The following is a 19,032-nucleotide window of genomic DNA, read 5'->3' as shown; positions in this document are numbered from 1 at the left end:
TGTTGGTGTCTCTCTGTATCACTGTACCCAGTCTAACCTTTACTTAGCTCCATCTGTTGGATTCTTTCGGTATCACTGTTCTCAGTCTCACCTTAATCTGTCGCCCTGTGTTGGTGTCTCTCTGTAACACTGCACTCAGTCTCACCTTTACTTAGCTCGGTCTGTTGGATTCTCTCGGTATCACTATGCTCAGTCTCACTTTATCTACCTCCATCTATAGATTTCTCTTTGTATCGTTCACTGTGCACAGCCTCACCTTTGTATCTATAAACAATCTGGTATCAGTAAAAGTGATCGTGATGCTGTCGGATTCTTGTAAAAAACCCAGTTGGTTCACCAATGTCCTTTAGGAAAGGAAACCTGGCATCCTGTCTCGGTCTTTGTCTATATGTGACGCCAGTCCCCACACCAATATAGTTTACTCTTAACTCTCCTTTGAAGTGACCTGACAAGCCATTCAGTGGAAGCAAACCGCTCAGACGAGTAGAACTGCAGTGGTTCAAGTAGAAGGCCCACCAGAAAGGGGCAACTTGGCGATGGGCAAGCGACGCCCACATCCCGAGAATTAATAAGGAAGCGAAAGCTTTAACAGGCAGTAGCATTAATTTTTGTTTGCTCGCAGAGATTGATTGATACGCTTTCGTTAGGAAAGGTTATTAAGTGTTACGGGATCAAGGAGGGTAGCTGGAGTTGAGATACAGATGCGTCATGATCTAATTGAATGGTGGAGCAGGCTAGAAGGGCTGAATGGCAGACTGCACTTCCAATATTCCTGTAAGACACATTGTGCCGAAAGGCAGAGCAAGATCCCACAAACAGAAATGTGACGATGACCAGATAAGAGTTTGATTTTTGTTAGTGTCGGCTGAGGAATAACTATTTGCCATGACACGGGTAGAAATCCCTCCAATCTTCTTCGAATAGCTCTGCGGGTTCTTTTACATCCACCTGAGAGGAGAGACTGAGCCTTGGTTTAAGGAGGGTGACTATCAACTCATGTTACTTGCTCAAGTTTCTGGAGTGCGGCTTGTGCTCTGCAAACTTATGACTCAGAAGACAGAGTGTTGCCTCTAAGATAAGGCTGGCACAAAACGGCCGTGTGAAAGCGAGACGGATTTTACTGTGAGGGCTTGGCATTTTATATTTTCTTTCACATTTCTGGCCTCCTTGAGATTCGGGCCTAGATTTTAATTCTTGCAACATCAAGCAGGATGTAGAAGGAGCGCAGAACACGGTGTGAGATCTTGAGTGTTGACGTAGGGGAAGTAGAGACGAGATGCACTCGCTGATTCCAATGCTCGGGAGAGGCGACACTTTGCTCGCTTCAGACGCCATCAGTTGCGTTGCCCGGGCGGTGAAAGAGCACACGGGGCACTCTCGGTTGAAATGGAGACCGTGTTATTGCCGCTGACTCTCTGGGTTTATTCCCAACGTATGTACCTTGCCGCTTTCTTAAGGTTAGTCTGTGTGTGTGTAACAAAAGGATGGATTAAAATTCCAGCTTAAAAACAAAATATTTGCAGGTGTTGCAAGAATTATGGAGACCACAGCATTAACCACTCGGTTATGTGACTATCCCGAGTTAGGGTTTTTTGGTCATTTTTCCACCGAAAAAAATTGGAATAAGAGCTACTTTTTAAATATATTTACACAAGTTGAAAATAATCAGAGAGATGAAAAACAACCAGAGGGGAGCTGAGTGCTTAATGCAGCGAGTTGTTATGATCTGGAATGCATGGCCTGAAAGGCTGGTGGGAGCAGGTTCAATAATAACTTTCAAAATGGATTTTAATATTTACTTCAAAGGGAACGATTTGCAGGGCTTTGTGGGAGGGCAGGAGGTAGGTGGCAACGCCGGCACGGCAGATATTTAGTGGCCGTGGTTAGTTGACCTGCTCCACAACGAAGTTGTTTGCTCGGCCACTTCAGCGGGCGTTCAGAGCCAACCACATGATGCGGGATAGGAGCCCCATGTAGACTGAATAGGACGGCAGGTTCCCTTCCATTAACTACTTTGTTGCGCCATTTGGGTTTATGCAAACATTCATCAGTTTTCACAGTGTTTTCTGGCGATGGTCCAGCAATTGCCGGATTTATTAAATTCAATCTCACAATCTGCTCTGTTGACATTTAAACCCATCACCTCTAGGTTGATGTTGGTTGAGGGATAAACATTGCCGGGGATACTGGTGAGAACTGGTGCTGTGGGATCTTTTACGTTCGCCTGAGAGGGCCTCGGCTTAACGCCTCATCCGAATGTCGGGACCTCCGACAGTGCAGCGCTCCCTTAGTCCTGGCACTGGGAGCATCGGCCCAGATTATGGGCTCAAGACTCTAGAGTGGGACTTGAACCCAGAGGCGAGAGTGCTACCGTTGAGCCAAGTGTGGCACCTATTCAGTTTCCATGAAAAATCATTACCTTCTGATTATCCTGTTTTAATAGAGGGGCACTCGATCGGGGTATTGAGGCAAACGCCGGGCATTATCTCGGCGGCCGAAGGGGACGCCGTGGAACTGCGGTGCGAGACTGGCGCAAATTTGCCCGAGCGGGACTTGCTGTTGTGGTTTAAACAAGAGGAGATAGAGAGCGGCCCCCTGGTGCTGATACTGAGCACCAAGCGGAAGCAGCGCAACAAGGGCAGGTATGAGCTGATCATCCGCAACAAGAAGAAAACATCCTTAAGAATCCAGAAAGCCGAGATTAAGGACAGCGGGATTTATTACTGCGTCTCCTAGCGACAGGAGCCGACATTAGAGACGCTCATGTTCAGAGACAGGGTCAGGGTCATTGTGGAGCCAAGTAAGGATCAATACTAATATTCTCCTTTTCATTCACTTTCTTCTTCATTCTTTTTAACGGTTTTTACTTCCTGCCCTGTCTCTCCACCACAACACCCAAATATCAACTATGTCCTGAGGATCTGAACCCATAGGCGCCAATAGGCCCCTGCCTGGATCTTTCACCGATTGCTCGCTCTTTCATATGACCACCGGAACACAGGAGCCGGAGAAGGCCGTTCAGCCCATCGGGCCTGTTCCGTCAAATCATTGCTGATCTCTACCTCAACTCCATTGGACCTTATCCCTAACAGTTGACAATTTCAATTGACCCCGAGCATCCTCAGCCATTTTGGGGACGAGAATTCCAGAGAAATGTGAAGTAACACATTATGGTAGGAAGAATGAAGAGAGACAACATAAACGAAGTGATACAATTTTAAAGTAGGTTCAGGATCAGAGAGACCGTTGAAGGTGGCAGGACAAGTTGAGAAGGCTTTTCAAAAAGCGTATGGGATCCTCAGGTTTATTAATAGATGCATAGAGTACAAAAGCAGGGATATATATGCTAATCCTTTATAAAACACTGCAGTATTGCATTCATTTCTGGGCACAAAACTTTAGGACGGATGTCAAGGACTTAGAGAGGGCGCAGAGGGGAATCACTAGAATGTTACGAGGGCTGAGGGACTTCAGTTATATGGAGAGGCTGGAGAAGCTGGGGCCGTTCTCCTTAGAGCAGAGAAGGTTAAGCGGAGATTTAATAGAGGTGTTCAATAGGTTTTGATGGAGTAAAGAAGGAGAAACTGTTTCCAGTGGCATAAGGGTCGGTAACCAGAGGACAGAGATTTAAGGTGATTGGCAATTGAACTAGAGGCAACGTGTCGATTGTTTTACGCAGCAAGTTGTTGTGATCTTAAATGCACTGCCTGAAAGCGTGGTGCAACTTTCAAAGGGGAATTGAATAAATGGTTGAAGGGAAAAATATAGAGTTATGGAGAAAGAGCAGAGGACTGGGACTGACTGAATTGCTCTGTGAAAGTTCTGGCACAAGCACGATTGGCAGAATGGCCTCCTTCTGAGCTGCAATCTTCTACGATTCTGTGATTTCCACTAACCTCTGTGTGAAAAACTCTTTTTGATTTCACTCTCGAACGGCTTAGCTTTAATATTAAGGTTGTGCCCCTTTGTTCTGGATTCCCCTACCAGAGGAAATAGTTTTTCTCAATGGATTCCCGTTAGTATTTTAAACAGCTCAATTAAATCATCCCTCAACCTTCTAAACTCAAGGGAATCCTGTAGTCATAATTTAGCTATTTAAGCCAGAATATAATTCCCCTTTTATCAATTGTCCTTTGCACCTGTACTTGGGTCTTTAATAATCCGTGTATCTGGACTCCTATAACCATCTATGCGGAACAAAAGTTTTTCTCAGTTTCTGCACGCTGTGGGAGTATTAACCTTCAGGGGTCGCTGACTTTCACCATTATTTTTCCAAATCTGCTGCTCGTTAACCTGTCTTGTTTATTCCACCAAAACCAGCCCTGTTGAAAATTATATTAATCCAATGGTTAAACGAACATTTATTTTGCTGTTGCTATGTCTGGCGGGTCCTGTGCAGATGTACGTTTTCGAAAGGTAGTGAAGGTTAATATATATTCTTCTATTTCTATGTTAATAGTGTTCCAGATAGTGACGTTATCAAATTCCAATTACAGAGCTCAGCAAATATTCCAGGCCAAAAAACCACCTCTTCTTCCCTCCAAGAGGCGCTCTGACTGAGGGCGGCGACCTGACTGAGGGCGGCGACGCAGCCGCAGTTTGCTTGGTGACGGATTTCTATCCGAAAGAAATGACCGTGTCCATGAAGTCTTCGTCCTCCGCAGTCAGGGGGTTGGGATCAGCCCCTCTGTACACGGGAGACGGCAGATACACAGCGGCTGATTTTCTACCGATAGACAGATGGAGACCCGGGGATGTGAACGATTGCAAGGTGGAACACGTCACCGCGCCTGACGGGACCGCCCTGCAAACAGATTATGGAAAAGGTGTGTTTCAATATTTTATTGATCCCATGATCCATTGGACTTTATTAATCCCGAGCAGCAGATAACAGCCGTGGCGCAGTTATTGCGCTCTCGCCTCTCAATCTGAAGGTGTTGGTTTCGAGTCCCACTCCAGAGACTTGAGCGCATAATCCAGACTAAAACTCCTGGTGTAGTACTGCGGATGAGACATTAAACCGTAGACCGCGTCTGTTCTCTCAGGTGGACATAAAAGATCCCACGCCAACCATTTCGAATAAAACCTGGGCAATATTTATCCCTCAGCCAGTATCACACAAAAGAATGATCGAGTCATTTAACTTATTGCTGTTTGTGGGAGCTTGCTGTGTGCAAACTGCCTGCCGCGTTTCCTACATTACAACAGCGATTACATTTCAAAAGTACTTCAATGTCTGTGAAGCGCTTTCTTACGTCGGAAAGGTGCTACAAATTGAATTATTTGTTATTTAACAACCAAAGGTCACCGGGAGGAAGAAAGAAGGGTTCATATCGCACGCTAACTTTCCAAATGAAGTCACTGTTTTGTTGGCAGTTGCTGCAGTCAGTGTCTCACACTTCAGAGACCCACAAAGGGCGAGTTCGTTCAGTGCGTTGAGCGAGGGGTCCTTGTTGGTCAGATATGCGGGACAACTACCGACACCTCGTGATACCTCTCACCCCAACCTGCACAGGCCTTCAGGGTCTCGGCTGTACCTTTCCGACAGGCAGCACCATGGACAATGCAGCGCTTGGCCCCGTCCTGTACCGAAGTGTTAGCCTAGATTATATACTGGCACCCGGGACTGGGGGAAACCATTGAAGTTCATCCAGGAGACGGAATACAGCGCCGTGAAAGTGCGAGTATTTCTATCTCTGGTGAATGTCGATATGTTCTTCTTTGATTTCTCAGCGAGTTGTGAATCATGTGGATATTCTATACATTTCTGTTTAGGACCGGAGCTGCAGGACTGTTCAGAGAAGATCCCTCGGAATCAATCCATCGATTCGCGAACTGAAAGGATGCCACAGGCCGCGGGTGCGTTCAGGTTTTTATTCACTATCAAATGAATAAATTGTCGGATTGAATATTTCGTCCCACGGGTAATAGCAGATCCCTAACTATATCGAATGAGTTGGTTATCATGTCCCAATCCAAGGATTTCAGCACAAGGTCAACTGAGGGAGCGCTGCACCGTCGCTGCACCAACTTTCGGATGAGACGTTAAACGGAGGCCTTGTCTACCCTTCCAGGCGGATGTAAAATATCCCATGGCACTATTTTGAAACAGAGCAAACGTGTTCTCCCCGGTGTCCTGAGCCAATATTATGACGTGAACCACCAGGCTAACAGCAGAATATCTGGTCATTATCATATTACTGTGTGTGAGATCCTGCTGAGCGCAATCTGGCTGCTGCGTTTCCCTACATTACAACAGCGACTACACTTCAAATCTCTTTCTTTCACCATTCTGCTTTTATTTATTGTGTCTTCCCCCATTATAATAATCCGAGGCGTTGAGGAGTTTAAACATTCACATTTCCTTCTCCCCGCCCCCATCTATTATCAAGAAATTAATGGAACGTGCTTTGCAAATAATCTTTCTGGAAACACAAACAGCATATACGGATTTCTATACATAGAGGGGAATACATGCACCTAGGTACGAAACACACACTGTCAAACACACAGACATACGTACAAACACAAATACGCACACATAAATGACACACATACCCACATAGACACAAAACACACAGATAGACACACACACACACAGAAAGACACATACACACAGATAACCGACACACACATACACATAGAAAACAGACACACACATGCACATATATATAGCCACACACAGTCACGGATACAAATACACACACACACATACACAAACGGATAGACACATGTGTAAATATATGCGATTGTGCTGAATCTTTTTGAAAATAACATTCTGTTGATATGTTGTCAATTCAATATTGGGTGAAGTTGTTTTAATCTCACTGTTCTATCTCCCGCGAGGCAGGGTTGACTGATATGGGATTGTCCCTGCTCTTCATCAGACTGCTCTTGGTCAAAACACTCGTCATCAGTGTGCTCATGACTGCACGTGAGTGGCACGTAAGGTAAAATTGTTTGAAATGCACAGATGAGCAGGGCGTGGGAGAGCTGAGATTAAGTGAGGCACTTCTAAATGTTTGCACGCTCATAGCACTCGGATACAAACAGACCACGATATCTGAAACTTTGAATTGCAACACTCTTCAAGTGAAATACACTATCGGAATTCGAAATCTATAGCACTTCTGAATTCTTTTATCTCTATTAATTCTTCTAACTGCAGCCCAGATATAAATGAAGGACAAAAGTAAACCCGTCGGGCATATGCAACAATCTAACAGCTATAAGGAAAATTCCCCCCCTGTCTTCAGTCCAAAAGTTATAAGATATAATTAATTCAATTTTTATTTCCGATCATTGGTTTTTTTTGTCCGGTATTAACCACTGGGCCACTGCCTAATGTCAGGCCGGACAATATTGGGAGACTCACGCTTCGAACTTTTTTCAGTTGGCAATATATTGACAATCTGTTGCTATTTGGAGTTAGGATGAATTATTGAGCTACAAAAGAGGAGTGTTATGATGTCAAACGCAGGCTATGCTTGACCTGGGATTGCTGAATTGAAAAGGGTACATGGACCTTTAGTCTGTATGTAACCATATTATGTCTGAGTTTAGAGTATTTGATGGAACAGAATAGATGAGATATATTCCCCATATAAGCGATGATGAACCCGAAATCGTGGTGTTTTATGTGGCAGAAAAAATGAAGCTTCGAGTTGTGCTGTACGTACCCTGGGAGTGTTTGATGGGACAGTGTAGTGGGCACGTTACTCTGTATCTAACCGGTGCTGTACCTGCCCTGGGAGTGTTTGATGGGACAGTGTAGAGGGGGCTTTACTCTGTATCTAACACGTGCTGTACCTGCCCTGGGAGTGTTTGATCGGACAGTGTAGAGGGAGCTTTACTCTGTATCTAACCCGTGCTGTACCTGCCCTGGGAGTGTTTAATCGGACAATGTAGAGGGAGCTTTATTCAGTATCTAACCCATGCTGTACCTGCCCTGGGAGTGTTTCATGGGACAGTATAGAAGGAGCTTTACTCTGTATCTAACCCATGCTGTACCTGCCCTGGGAGTGTTTAATCGGCCAGTGTAGAGGAACCTTTACTCTGTATCTAACCCGTTCTGTACCTGCCCTGGGAGTGTTTGATCGGACAGTGTAGAGGGAGCTTTACTCTGTATCTAACCTGTGCTGTACCTGTCCTGGGAGTGTTTGATGCGACAGTGTAGAGGGAGCTTTACTTTGTATCTAACCCGTGCTGTACCTGCCCTGGGAGTGTTTGATGGGACAGTGTAGAGGGAGCTTTACTCTGTATCTAACCCGTGCTGCACCTGCCCTGGGAGTGTTTAATCGGACAGTGTAGAGGGAGCCTTGCTCTGTATCTAACCTGTGCTGTACCTGCCCTGGGAGTGTTTAATCGGACAGTGTAGAGGGAGCTTTACTCAGTATCTAACCCGTGCTGTACCTGCCCTGAGAGTGTTTGATCGGACAGTGTAGAGGGAGTTTTACTCTGTATCTAACCCGTGCTCAACATCCCCAAATGAGAGCATTTTGCGATAGAGGAAGCTGCTCCGTCTTCCAAAACTTTCTGAGCCCGATATTTGAGTCTCTAGTGGCACGCTGTAAATTGAAATTTACATTGCATTTAACCCACGCAATACCTGACATCAGTGATATTGGTGGGACAACGTAGTGGGAGCTTTACCCTGCATCTGAGCGATGTTGTATTGGAAAGTGAGATGGCTGTGGGAGTGTCGATGGCGCGTAACACTTCACTTAAAGCAAATGGTAACTGACGTGGAATCGCTGGAGCGAAAGAAAGAGAGAGAGAGAGATAAAGAGACACAGACACACGCAGAGACAGACACAGAGAGAGAGAAGAGACGGAAACAGAGGGAGTGAAAGAGTGAGATAGCGACAGCGACAGTGAGAAAGAGAGAATGGGAAAATTGAATATTCACGTATAACCCAATAATTGTTATTAGCGCTCCAAACATCTTGATTTTGCACTTACTCCGATTTCCTTTTATCCTTCTCCAGAACGGCATGGGCGGACTTTCAGAAACAGGAGTCTCATGATGGTACAACCGGCAGAAAGCACATTGTGCTTTAACCTTTGTCAGAAATAATCGTTTTAATTACAGCCAAACAGTTTTGAGCTTTCCTCAGTCACTTTCTGTCGAACGCCCTTGTTCTTTCTCGTGCCACAGCATTTGTGAACCGACTGTGAATTTAGTCTTTAAAGGCAGAGATTCCTGCTGGTGTTTGTGCACGGACTGCGTCACTGTGAACGTTACTTTGCTTCACTTCGTTTATAATGACATTCTTTCGATTTTATTGATGTTAAAACGTGGTATCAGACAGTTGGAATTTAATAAAAGGATTTAAAATTAAGGTGATCTTTTGTTCTGTCGCATTCCGTTAGATTCCTGATCTGTCTCCTTATTTTGGTCAGAGGTGTTTATACTCAATTTACATGTATTTTGTGAAATTTATCAATCTAAGTATTTTGTCTACCTCTCTTTGTCTAACTTCTTTCTGTTCCGATTCCCACATGTTATGTCCATGCAGATTACTAAACTCTTATCCCAGTGTCTGTAACTACTGATAATTCGCATTATCTCGCTGTGTCCACGATGTGAAAATGACCACAACCTGCACCAACCAGTTTAGTTAAACATCCGGTAAAATTGGGAGAATTTTAGAACTAGGACGACGGGATGACAGTTACTGTTGCTTCGCTGAAAGTGTCAGCGAGATTTGATTTAAGGGCCCTCCGCTGCTAAATACTGCATTAAGGTGAAAGCAAACGCCCTAACTTTATCAGAAAATATGTGAATACACTGGAAAAAGAGTCACCCCGAAAAAAACTTTGAGTTTGAAGGGCAAAAATTGATGTAATATTGTTTAATATTATTTTACTTACATCAGAGGATTCCCTTCTACTGAACCTGACGATAGTGCCCAGACTCCATTAATGGTACAAAAACTAATAATTATTGAATAGAGCAGCAGGTCCATCAACGAATCTTAAAAGCTCTTGGCCGCTGAGATCTCCCAGTAAAGCGTTGACCTGTCCTTCACTGTCAGATGTTGACTGTCTTACCTTACATTTCACGCGCTTTCTGGTTGAATGTAATATTTCCAGGATTGCTATCCTCTCTGTCTTTTTTCAACTGCAGTCATCGCTTTACAACAACCCTTCTCCCACTCTCACACACACCGAAAGGGTTACAGAAAAATTATAATATCTGATGCTATCGAAGATTATGCTGCCAAATTCCACTTGCCTTAATAAGCACCAGATGGAAACCGTTGCTCAGGGTTCCCAACCGCAAGATATTTCATCATGGAATTTGATTTTTATCAATACAACTGACATCCTGCTGTTCTCGGTTTTTCTTGCACCCAAAAAACTAGGTCATCAAAAGCCCTGTTTTGCAGGATGTGGTAAAGAGAAGATGCAACAGAGAGATTGAGCGGCTAAATGAAGCTTACTAATCTTAACGGAGCAGCTCTGGGTTCAGCCTATGCAGCAGGCTCAGAGGTAGAGAGTCCTTAAGGATCTGGGCTGAATTACTGTTTGCAGATTGGTGCAAAGCGCCTCCAATTCGCTCCCTTAAAAGACCCCATTGTTCAGGCGCGAGGGCCAGTCAAGTAATTAATATCATTTTAGTCAGCCTGGATTTGAGACCCCAGGACTTGCAATATTTAATATGCTGTATATAGCAAACAATGACTGATAGGAAAATGCGCTCTGGTCGATCCAGACCGACCAACACGTCACAAATTGCCAACGAAGTAATTTTGAAATATAGTCACAGTAGTCAGGTAGCAAACGCGGTAGCCAATATGTGCAAAGCAAGATCCCACAACGAGCAATGTGATGATCTGTTTTTGTGATAAATATTGGCCCACGACTACGTTGCTTTTTTCGAAACAGTGCCTTGGGATCTTTAACATTCACCTGAAACAGCAGACTGGTCCTTGGTACAACATCTCATCTGAAAGACGGCACCTCCCTCAGTACTGGCATCGGGAGCGTCGGCCCTGGGTTATGGGACTCGAGCCGTTGAAGTGGGTCTTGAACCCACAAGCTTCTGATCCAAAGGCGACAGTGAGAGCGACTGAGCCACGGCTGACACTTACAGACAAGGGTGGGTTCCCTTGAACTGTCTGTAAGTGTCAGCCGTGGCTCAGTCAGTCTCACTCTCACCTCTGAGTCAGAAGATTGAGGCACTTTCTGCGGCAGTTTTGTTTCACTGAGATTTTATAGCACTGTGATACTCAACCCGCAGAAATATTCGGCCAACTTCTGGATTTCAGCTCGAGTGATCGTTAAAGGAAACTTTTTTTTGCGTTGGTCCGACCGGCCTCGAATCTTCCCTTGGCAAAATCCGCCTCCGCTTTCCTGCTGTGTCCCGGTACAAAATAAATCGCGGAGCTTGGTCCGTGTGCTGCTGGTACCAGTACAGATGGGAGTCACTGTAACTTGTGTAGTTACAGTTTATTTTCACAACCTCGCCTTCAGTGACATGAGGGTGTGACACCGAATCTGACTGAATCTCCCCTGAAATAAAAGTTAACTGAGGGTTAAATACAATATTGAGATAGAAAGCGTATTAACATCACATTTACGCAAACAGATGCAAGGCATGGCCATACCTACCGATCACCAGCCACATTATAACGAGGTGACGGTAAGACATGGGCTCTATTGTGTGTTAAGTGACAACCGTTGGCAGTTCTATTTCCTGTTGCAATCTGTTATACGGAGTAAAGTGAGAAACTGTTCGACAGGAAGGTATAACAGAAGGTGTGGAAGTAACTGTTTCTGATAAAAATACTGAACGCATTACTTGGGTAACAACATTTTAACAGGAGTAATGGGTGGTCATATGCATATTCTCTACTTCCCCATACGTCATCTGACCGCATCACTCAAAATGTCACTCAGTACATTGAAGGAGGAAAGGCACAGATTAGGGGAAATGGTAGAGGGGAGGAGTTGCCTTAGTGATTAAGGATGAAATCACTTCAATTATAAGAGAGAAGAAATAGAGAAGGAATTAGGACTGTACTGGGTGTTGTGTACAGGCCTGCTTATGAATTGGTAGATTGTATAAATGCAGAGAATAAACAAGCGTGTAGTAAAGGCAGATTAGTTATATTGGGGGATTTTAACTTTCACATTGATTGGGATAAGCAGATTAGTTCATGACAGAAAGGTAGTGAATTTCTTAAGTCTGTTCAGGATAGTTTTTTGCAATAATATGTCCGAGAACTAACAAGGGGGCAGCCAGACTTGATTTAGCACTGAGTAATGAGCCAGATTTAGTTAACAACCTAAAGGTGTGTGAATATTTATCTAATAGCGATCATAATATGACCGAGTTAATTGCAGTGTTTCAAAGGGAGGTACACGAAACAGCTACTAAATTGTACATTTAGGTAATGCCAACTTCAATGGGATGAGACAGGCGTTGTCCACAGTAAACCTGGCAAATCTGTTACATAGAAACATAGAAGATAGGAACAGGAGTAGGCCATTCGGCCCTTCGAGCCTGCTCTACCATTCAATGAGATCATGGCTGATCATCCAAATTCAGTACCCTGTCCCTGCCTTCTCCCCATATCCCTTGATCCCTTTAGCCTCAATAAATATATCCAACTCTTTCTTGAATATATTTAATGAACTGGCCTCCACCGCCCTCTGTGGCAGTGAATTCCACAGGTTCACCACTCTCTGGGTGAAGAAATTCCTCCTCATTTCAGTCCTAAATGGCTTACCCCTTATCCTTAGACTATGACCCCTGGTTCTGGACTCCCCGGCCATCAGAAACATCCTTTCTGCATCTAGTCTGTCCAGACCTGACAGAATTTTATAGGTTTCGATGAGATCCCCTCTCAATCTTCTAAACTCCAGTGAGTATTACCCCAATTGACACAATCTCTCCTCGTATGTCATTCCTGCCATCCCAGGTATCAGCCTGGTGAATCTTCACTGCACTCCCTCCATGGCAAGAACGTCCTTCCTCAGGTAAGGTGACCAAAACTGCACACAATACTCAAGGTGCGGTCTCACCAAGGCCCTGTACAACTGCAGCAAGACATCCTTGTTCTTGTACTCGAACCCTCTTGCTACGAAGGCCAACATACCATTTGACTTCTTAACCACCTGCTGCACCTTCATGCTTACCTTCAGCGACTGGTGCACAAGAACACCCAGGTCTCTTTGCACTTCCCCTTCTCCCAATCTATTGCCATTCAAATAATAATCTGCCTTCCTGTTTTTGCCACCAAAGTGGATAACCTCACATTTATCCACATTATAGTGCATTTGCCTTGTTTCTGCCCAATCACCCAACCTGTCCAAATCTTACTGGAGTTTCATGACATCCTCCTCACAGCATACCTCCCACCCAGCTTTGTGTCATCTGCAAATTTGGAGATATTACATCCAATTTCCTCGTCCAGATCATTAATATATATTGTGAACAGCTGGGATCCTAGGACCGATTCTTGCGGTACCCCACTAGTCACTGCCTGCCACTCGGAAAACAACCCGTTTATTCCAACTCTTTGCTTTCTGTCCGCCAACCAGTTCTCTATCCAAGTCAATACCTTGCCCCCAATCCCATGTGCCTTAATTTTGCACGCTAACTTGGCAAATCTGTTACATAGAAACATAGAAACATAGAAGATAGGAGCAGGAGTAGGCCATTCGGCCCTTCGAGCCTGCTCCGCCATTCAATGAGATCATGGCTGATCATCCAAATTCAGTACCCTGCCCCTGCCTTCTCCCCATATCCCTTGATCCCTTAATGGGTAAAACGAGAGAACATCAGTGGGAGTTGTTCCAAAAGGTAATGTGATACTGTAGCGGTACCACCGAGTGTCCCTTACTTGTTACACATAATTCCCTTTAACTTTAACTATGTTTATATACAGTTTGCATGCATGGGGCGTTGCCCCTTTAAGAACGCGACCTAATGCAATGACATCACGTCGCGCACCACATGACTCACCCAAATGCGGGCTAACGCGATGACGTCACGTTGTGCATCACGTGACTCACCTAAACGCGAGCCGGCCCAGCTCGGCCTCCCACTCCTGCGACAATCGCCAGCCTAGCTCGGCCTCCCACTCCTGCGGCAATCGCCGGCTCAGCTCGGCCTCTCGCTCCCACGACTTCGGCCGCAACAGCTGGCTGCAGTGCCGGGTGCCGGGAGAATGCGATTACGTCACCTCGCCACTCACGTGACTGCCCAAGCACGGGAAAATGCGATGACGTCATCACGCAATCCACGGGAACTGCCGGGTCAGTCCTCGTGGCGTCCCCACTGGGGAAAGACCTGCTCCATGACTCTCCTGCATCGTTCTACGTTGTTTGCTGTATTTCATCTAATTCAACATTAAAATCCTGTTTGTTGTTCTTCCGATTCAAGCTCCGTTATTTGTTAGGAATACACCTATTCCTACATTGGTGACCCAACGACGTGAGGACAGGAACTCATCGAAACCTACAATTGGTGACCCCGTTTTCCGTGAACATTTTTCACGGAAACAGTGCACAGCCTGAACCCCATCTCTGTGAACGATTTCAAAGAGGAAGAGCACGGCGAACAACATCCGACAAGCAACAACCGATGAACACCAATTCCTACAATTGCTGACCAACGACAGATGGTGACCCCGTCTTTGCGAATGTATTCGCAAAGGAAGCGCAGCCTGGAGGTGATCCCGTTTTTCACAAACGTAACGCAGTTGGACCCCAATTTTTTGTGAACGATTTTCACAAAATAAGCACGCCATGGAAGCACCAGCCGTTTCGCTGACGCAAACCGCAATTCAGGGAGCAACAACCACCCTCGTGCTTTATTCAGGTAGAAGCCCCGTTCGCCAAGAACATTGATGCTGTGCAGACCAACGAGGTCTCCATATTCAACAGCTCTGCCGCCTTACGGATCATCTTCCTCCACGACCTCTCCTAACGCAACAGCAAGTATGAATCCCTCCAAGCGCGGGTTCCGCAGATTTTCGGGCCCACAAGATCGGAGTGCGCCCCCGCGGAGATGCCACGAGGACTCGCTCCTCATGAACCATGAGGACGCACACCTCGCAACCCACGAGGACCCATCCCTCGCAAACCATGAGGACCCATCCCTCATGAACCACGAGGACCCATCCCTCGCAAACCACGAGGACCCATCCCTTGTGAACCACGAGGACCCATCCCTCGCAAACCACGAGGACCCATCCCTCATGAAACATGAAGACTCATTCCCCGCCGACGACGCACCAGCCCATCAGCCTGCTGGTTGTGTTTTCTACCATGCTTTTCAGCACGAAAGCGAAGCGTTGCCACCCTCCCGGCAGTTTTCACCCTCAATCAACAATAACTAGAAGCATTGCCACCCTCCCGGCAGTTTTTCCCCTAAACCAACAACTAGAAGCATTGTCGCCCTCTCTACAGTGTTCCCCTCAACAAACACAAACATCGAGGACGGGTCCAACCGGCATCCCGCAGCCACGATCAGCCACGCGAAAGTTGCTGTCATCACCGATCACTGATCAATGCAGCAACGGTTCACTCACTTCTGTGTTACCATAGTAACACTACGGCACGCACTGTTCCGTGCGTTCCCAACTGATGAAGAGTTCGTTCGCCTGTCGGCGAGTTCACCGACCTGCCAGGACCCACGTTATTTCCTCCTGGATTGCCCGTTCGGCGTTCCTGCAGATTTCGTCAGACTGAGGACCTTCTTCCAACAATGATGGAGCCATGGTCTACGTCTGCCCAACCTGCCAGTCACTATTATGTGACCAGCTGTTTTGCCCCAGCGCGCGCTTCAAACCACGGGCTGCAGAGGTCACACATCTCCACGGTCCTTCGCATGACTGAATACGTTTTATTCGCCATGACGCATGCAAGGATCCACTCACAACCAGCACCTTTTGACCTCGCCCGCCAAGTCCAGACAGCACGACCGCCGAGACCTTCGGACATCCATCGTCGTTACGGCAGGCCAAGCACGATCGCCCACCCGACCGCCAGTCACCCAGCAGTCTCTGTCTCAAGACTGCAGGAGTCGTTCGAACAGCCTCGTCAGACCACCTCATCTTTTGTCGTTCATTAAAGCGAATTCTGGGGGAGCACATGTAGTGCTACCACCGAGTGTTCCTTACTTGTTATACATAATTCCCTTTAACTTTAACTATGTTTATATATAGTTTGTATGTACGTGGCATTGCCCCTTTAAGAACGCGATCTGACGCAATGACATCACGTCGCGCATCACGTGACTCACGCAAACGCGGGCTAACATGATGACATCCCGTCACGCATCATGTGACTCGCCTAAATGCGAGCCGGCCCAGCTCGGCCTCCCACTCCCGCGACAATCACCGGCCTAGCTCGGCCTCCCGCTCCTGCGGCAATCGCCGGCTCAGCTCGGCCTCTCGCTCCCGCGACTTCGGCCGCAACGGCTGGCTGCCGGGAGAACGCGATGACAACATCGCGCCATTCACGTGACTGCCCAAGCGCGGGAAAATGTGATGACTTCATCACGCAATCCACGGGACTGCCGGGTCAGTCTTCGTGGTGTCCCCACTGGGGAAAGATCTGTTCCACAACTCTCCTGCATCGTTGTACGTTGTTTGCTGCATTTCATCTAATTCAACAATAAAATCTTGTTTGTTGTTCTTCTGAGTCAAGCTCCATTATTTGTTAGGAATACGCCTATTCCTACAACACCAGATTATACCCCTAATGAGCAAGAGCTCTATTTGCCAAAGAACAGCCATGGACGATTGAAGAGGTAAGGGACAACATATAACTAGAAGAAAAGGCATACACAAAAGCTAGCACGAATCATAGAGCCTGGAAAAAATACCAAGAACAAAAAAGGGTCTCACCAAGGCCCTATACAACTGTAGCAAGACATCCTTGTTCCTGTACTCAAACCCTCTTGCTACAAAGGCCAACATACCATTTGCCTTCTTAACCGCCTGCTGCATCTGCATGCTTACCTTCAGCGACTGGTGCACAAGGGCACCCAGGTCTCATTGCACTTCCCCTTCTCCCAATCTATTGCCATTTAGATAATAATCTCCCTTTTGAAACAAGGGTACCACAGTCCTCCGGCACCACACCTGAAGCCAGAGAGGATTGGAAAATGATGGTCAGTGCCTCTGCTATTTCCTCTTTTGCTTCGCTTCACAGCCTGGGATACATTTCACCCGGGCCGGGGATTTATCCACTTTTAAAGCTAATAAACCCCTTAATACTTCCTCTCTCACTATGTTATTTCATCTAATATTTCACACTCCTCCTCCCTGATAGCAATGTCTGTTTCGCCCCTCTCATTTGTGAAAACAGACACAATGTATTCATTATGAATCCGACCAACGTCTCCCACCTCCACACACAGATTACCCTCATGAACTCCCATACGCCCTACCCTTTCTTTAGTTATCCTCTTACTCTTAATATATTTATAAAACATCTTTGGGTTTTCCATAGAGATGGAGGTAAAAAGGGAGGGGTGGTCAGAGTATTGATTAAAGCAACGATTACAGCAGTGAGGAGGGATGATATGTTGGAGGGATCATCAAACGAGGCCTTATGGGTCGAATTGAAAAACAAAAAAGGGGCGATCACAATGCTGGGAGTGTACTATAGACCGCCAAAGAGTGAGAGGGAGATAGAAGAGCAAATGTGTCGACATATTTCTGAGAAGTGCAAAAATTATAGGGCAGTAATAGTAGGGAATTTCAACTACCCCAATATTAACTGGGACACAATTAGTGTGAAGGGTATAGAGGGTGTGGAATTCCTAAAATGCATCCAGGGGAACTTTTTTAGCGGGAAGCTTGAAAAAGCTTCAGAGACCAGGTAAGGCCTCAGACCGTGGGTGTCGGCGGGAGGCGCGAGCGGGAATCTTGAAAAAGCTTCAGAGACCAGGTAAGGCCTCAGACCGCGGGTGTCGGCGGGAGGCACGAGCGGGAAGCTTGAAAAAGCTTCAGAGACCCAGGTAAGGCCTCAGACCGCGGGTGTCGGTGGGAGGCGCGAGCGGGAAGCTTGAAAAAGCTTCAGAGATCCAGGTAAGGCCTCAGACCACGAGTGTCGGCGGGAGGCGCGAGCGGGAAGCTTGAAAAAGCTTCAGAGACCCAGGTAAGGCCTCAGACCACGAGTGTCGGCGGGAGGCACGAGCGGGAAGCTTATGAAAGCTTCAGAGACCCAGGTAAGGCCTTAGACCACGGGTGTCGGCGGGAGGCGCGAGCGGGAAGCTTAAAAAAGCTTCAGAGAGCCAGGTAAGGCCTCAGACCGCAGGTGTCAGCGGGAGGCGCGAGCGGGAAGCTTAACAAGGCTTCAGAGACCGAGGTAAGGCGTCAGACCGCGGGTGTCAGCGGGAGGCGCGAGCGGGAAGCTTAAAAAGGCTTCAGAGACCAGGTAAGGCCTCAGACCGCGGGTGTCGGCGGGAGGCGCGAGCGGGAAGCTTAAAAAGCTTCAGAGACCCAGGTAAGACCTCAGACCGCGGGTGTCGGCGGGAGGCGCGAGCGGGAAGCTTAAAAAGCTTCAGAGACCCAGGTAAGGTTTACCAATCTCCAGTCTCCGACCTCAGAGGGAAGGAGAGAGGTAAAAAGTAATCCAAGTGTGACGTCACCAGAAAGTGGGTAAGTGATTGGTTGGTGAGTATTTCTCTCTTTTGAAGCTTAAACTCTGTGGTTTATAGTTTCTAAGGTGCGATATTCATCATCTAGAATCGGGGCAGCGGGTATTTAATAATAAAATTAATAAATTTAATTAATTACATAGAATGGGAGATCAGGTGATGTGTTGCTGCTGCAATATGTGGGAGCTGGTGAACACCATTGATGCTCACAGTGATCACATTTGCAGTAAGTGTTGGCTGCTCGAGGAATTCTGGCTCCGCGTTGAAGAGCTGGAGTCCGAGCTTCAAACACTGAGACCCATCAGGGAGGGGGAGAGTTACCTGGACTCTGTGTATCATGAGGCAGTCACACCAATTAGATTAATTAAGTCAGATGTAGTCCATTCAAGTGGGGGGAGATAAAAGAA

The 19,032-nt window shown here is 46.5% G+C and overlaps 1 pseudogene; it reads left to right on the top strand.

Moving 5' to 3' along the window:
- Positions 1-1,386: 1,386 nt before the first annotated feature.
- Positions 1,387-19,032, top strand: part of LOC147119348 (uncharacterized) — a 36,036-nt pseudogene continuing 18,390 nt past the window's right edge.

Source organism: Somniosus microcephalus, chromosome 4 (assembly GCF_052327205.1).
Source record: "Somniosus microcephalus isolate GS21.2 chromosome 4, FLI_Smic_1.0, whole genome shotgun sequence".
NCBI classification, from domain to species: Eukaryota; Metazoa; Chordata; class Chondrichthyes; order Squaliformes; family Somniosidae; genus Somniosus; species Somniosus microcephalus.
The sequence above is the reverse complement of the archived record's forward strand: the minus strand, read 5'-3'. Positions and strand labels throughout refer to the sequence as shown.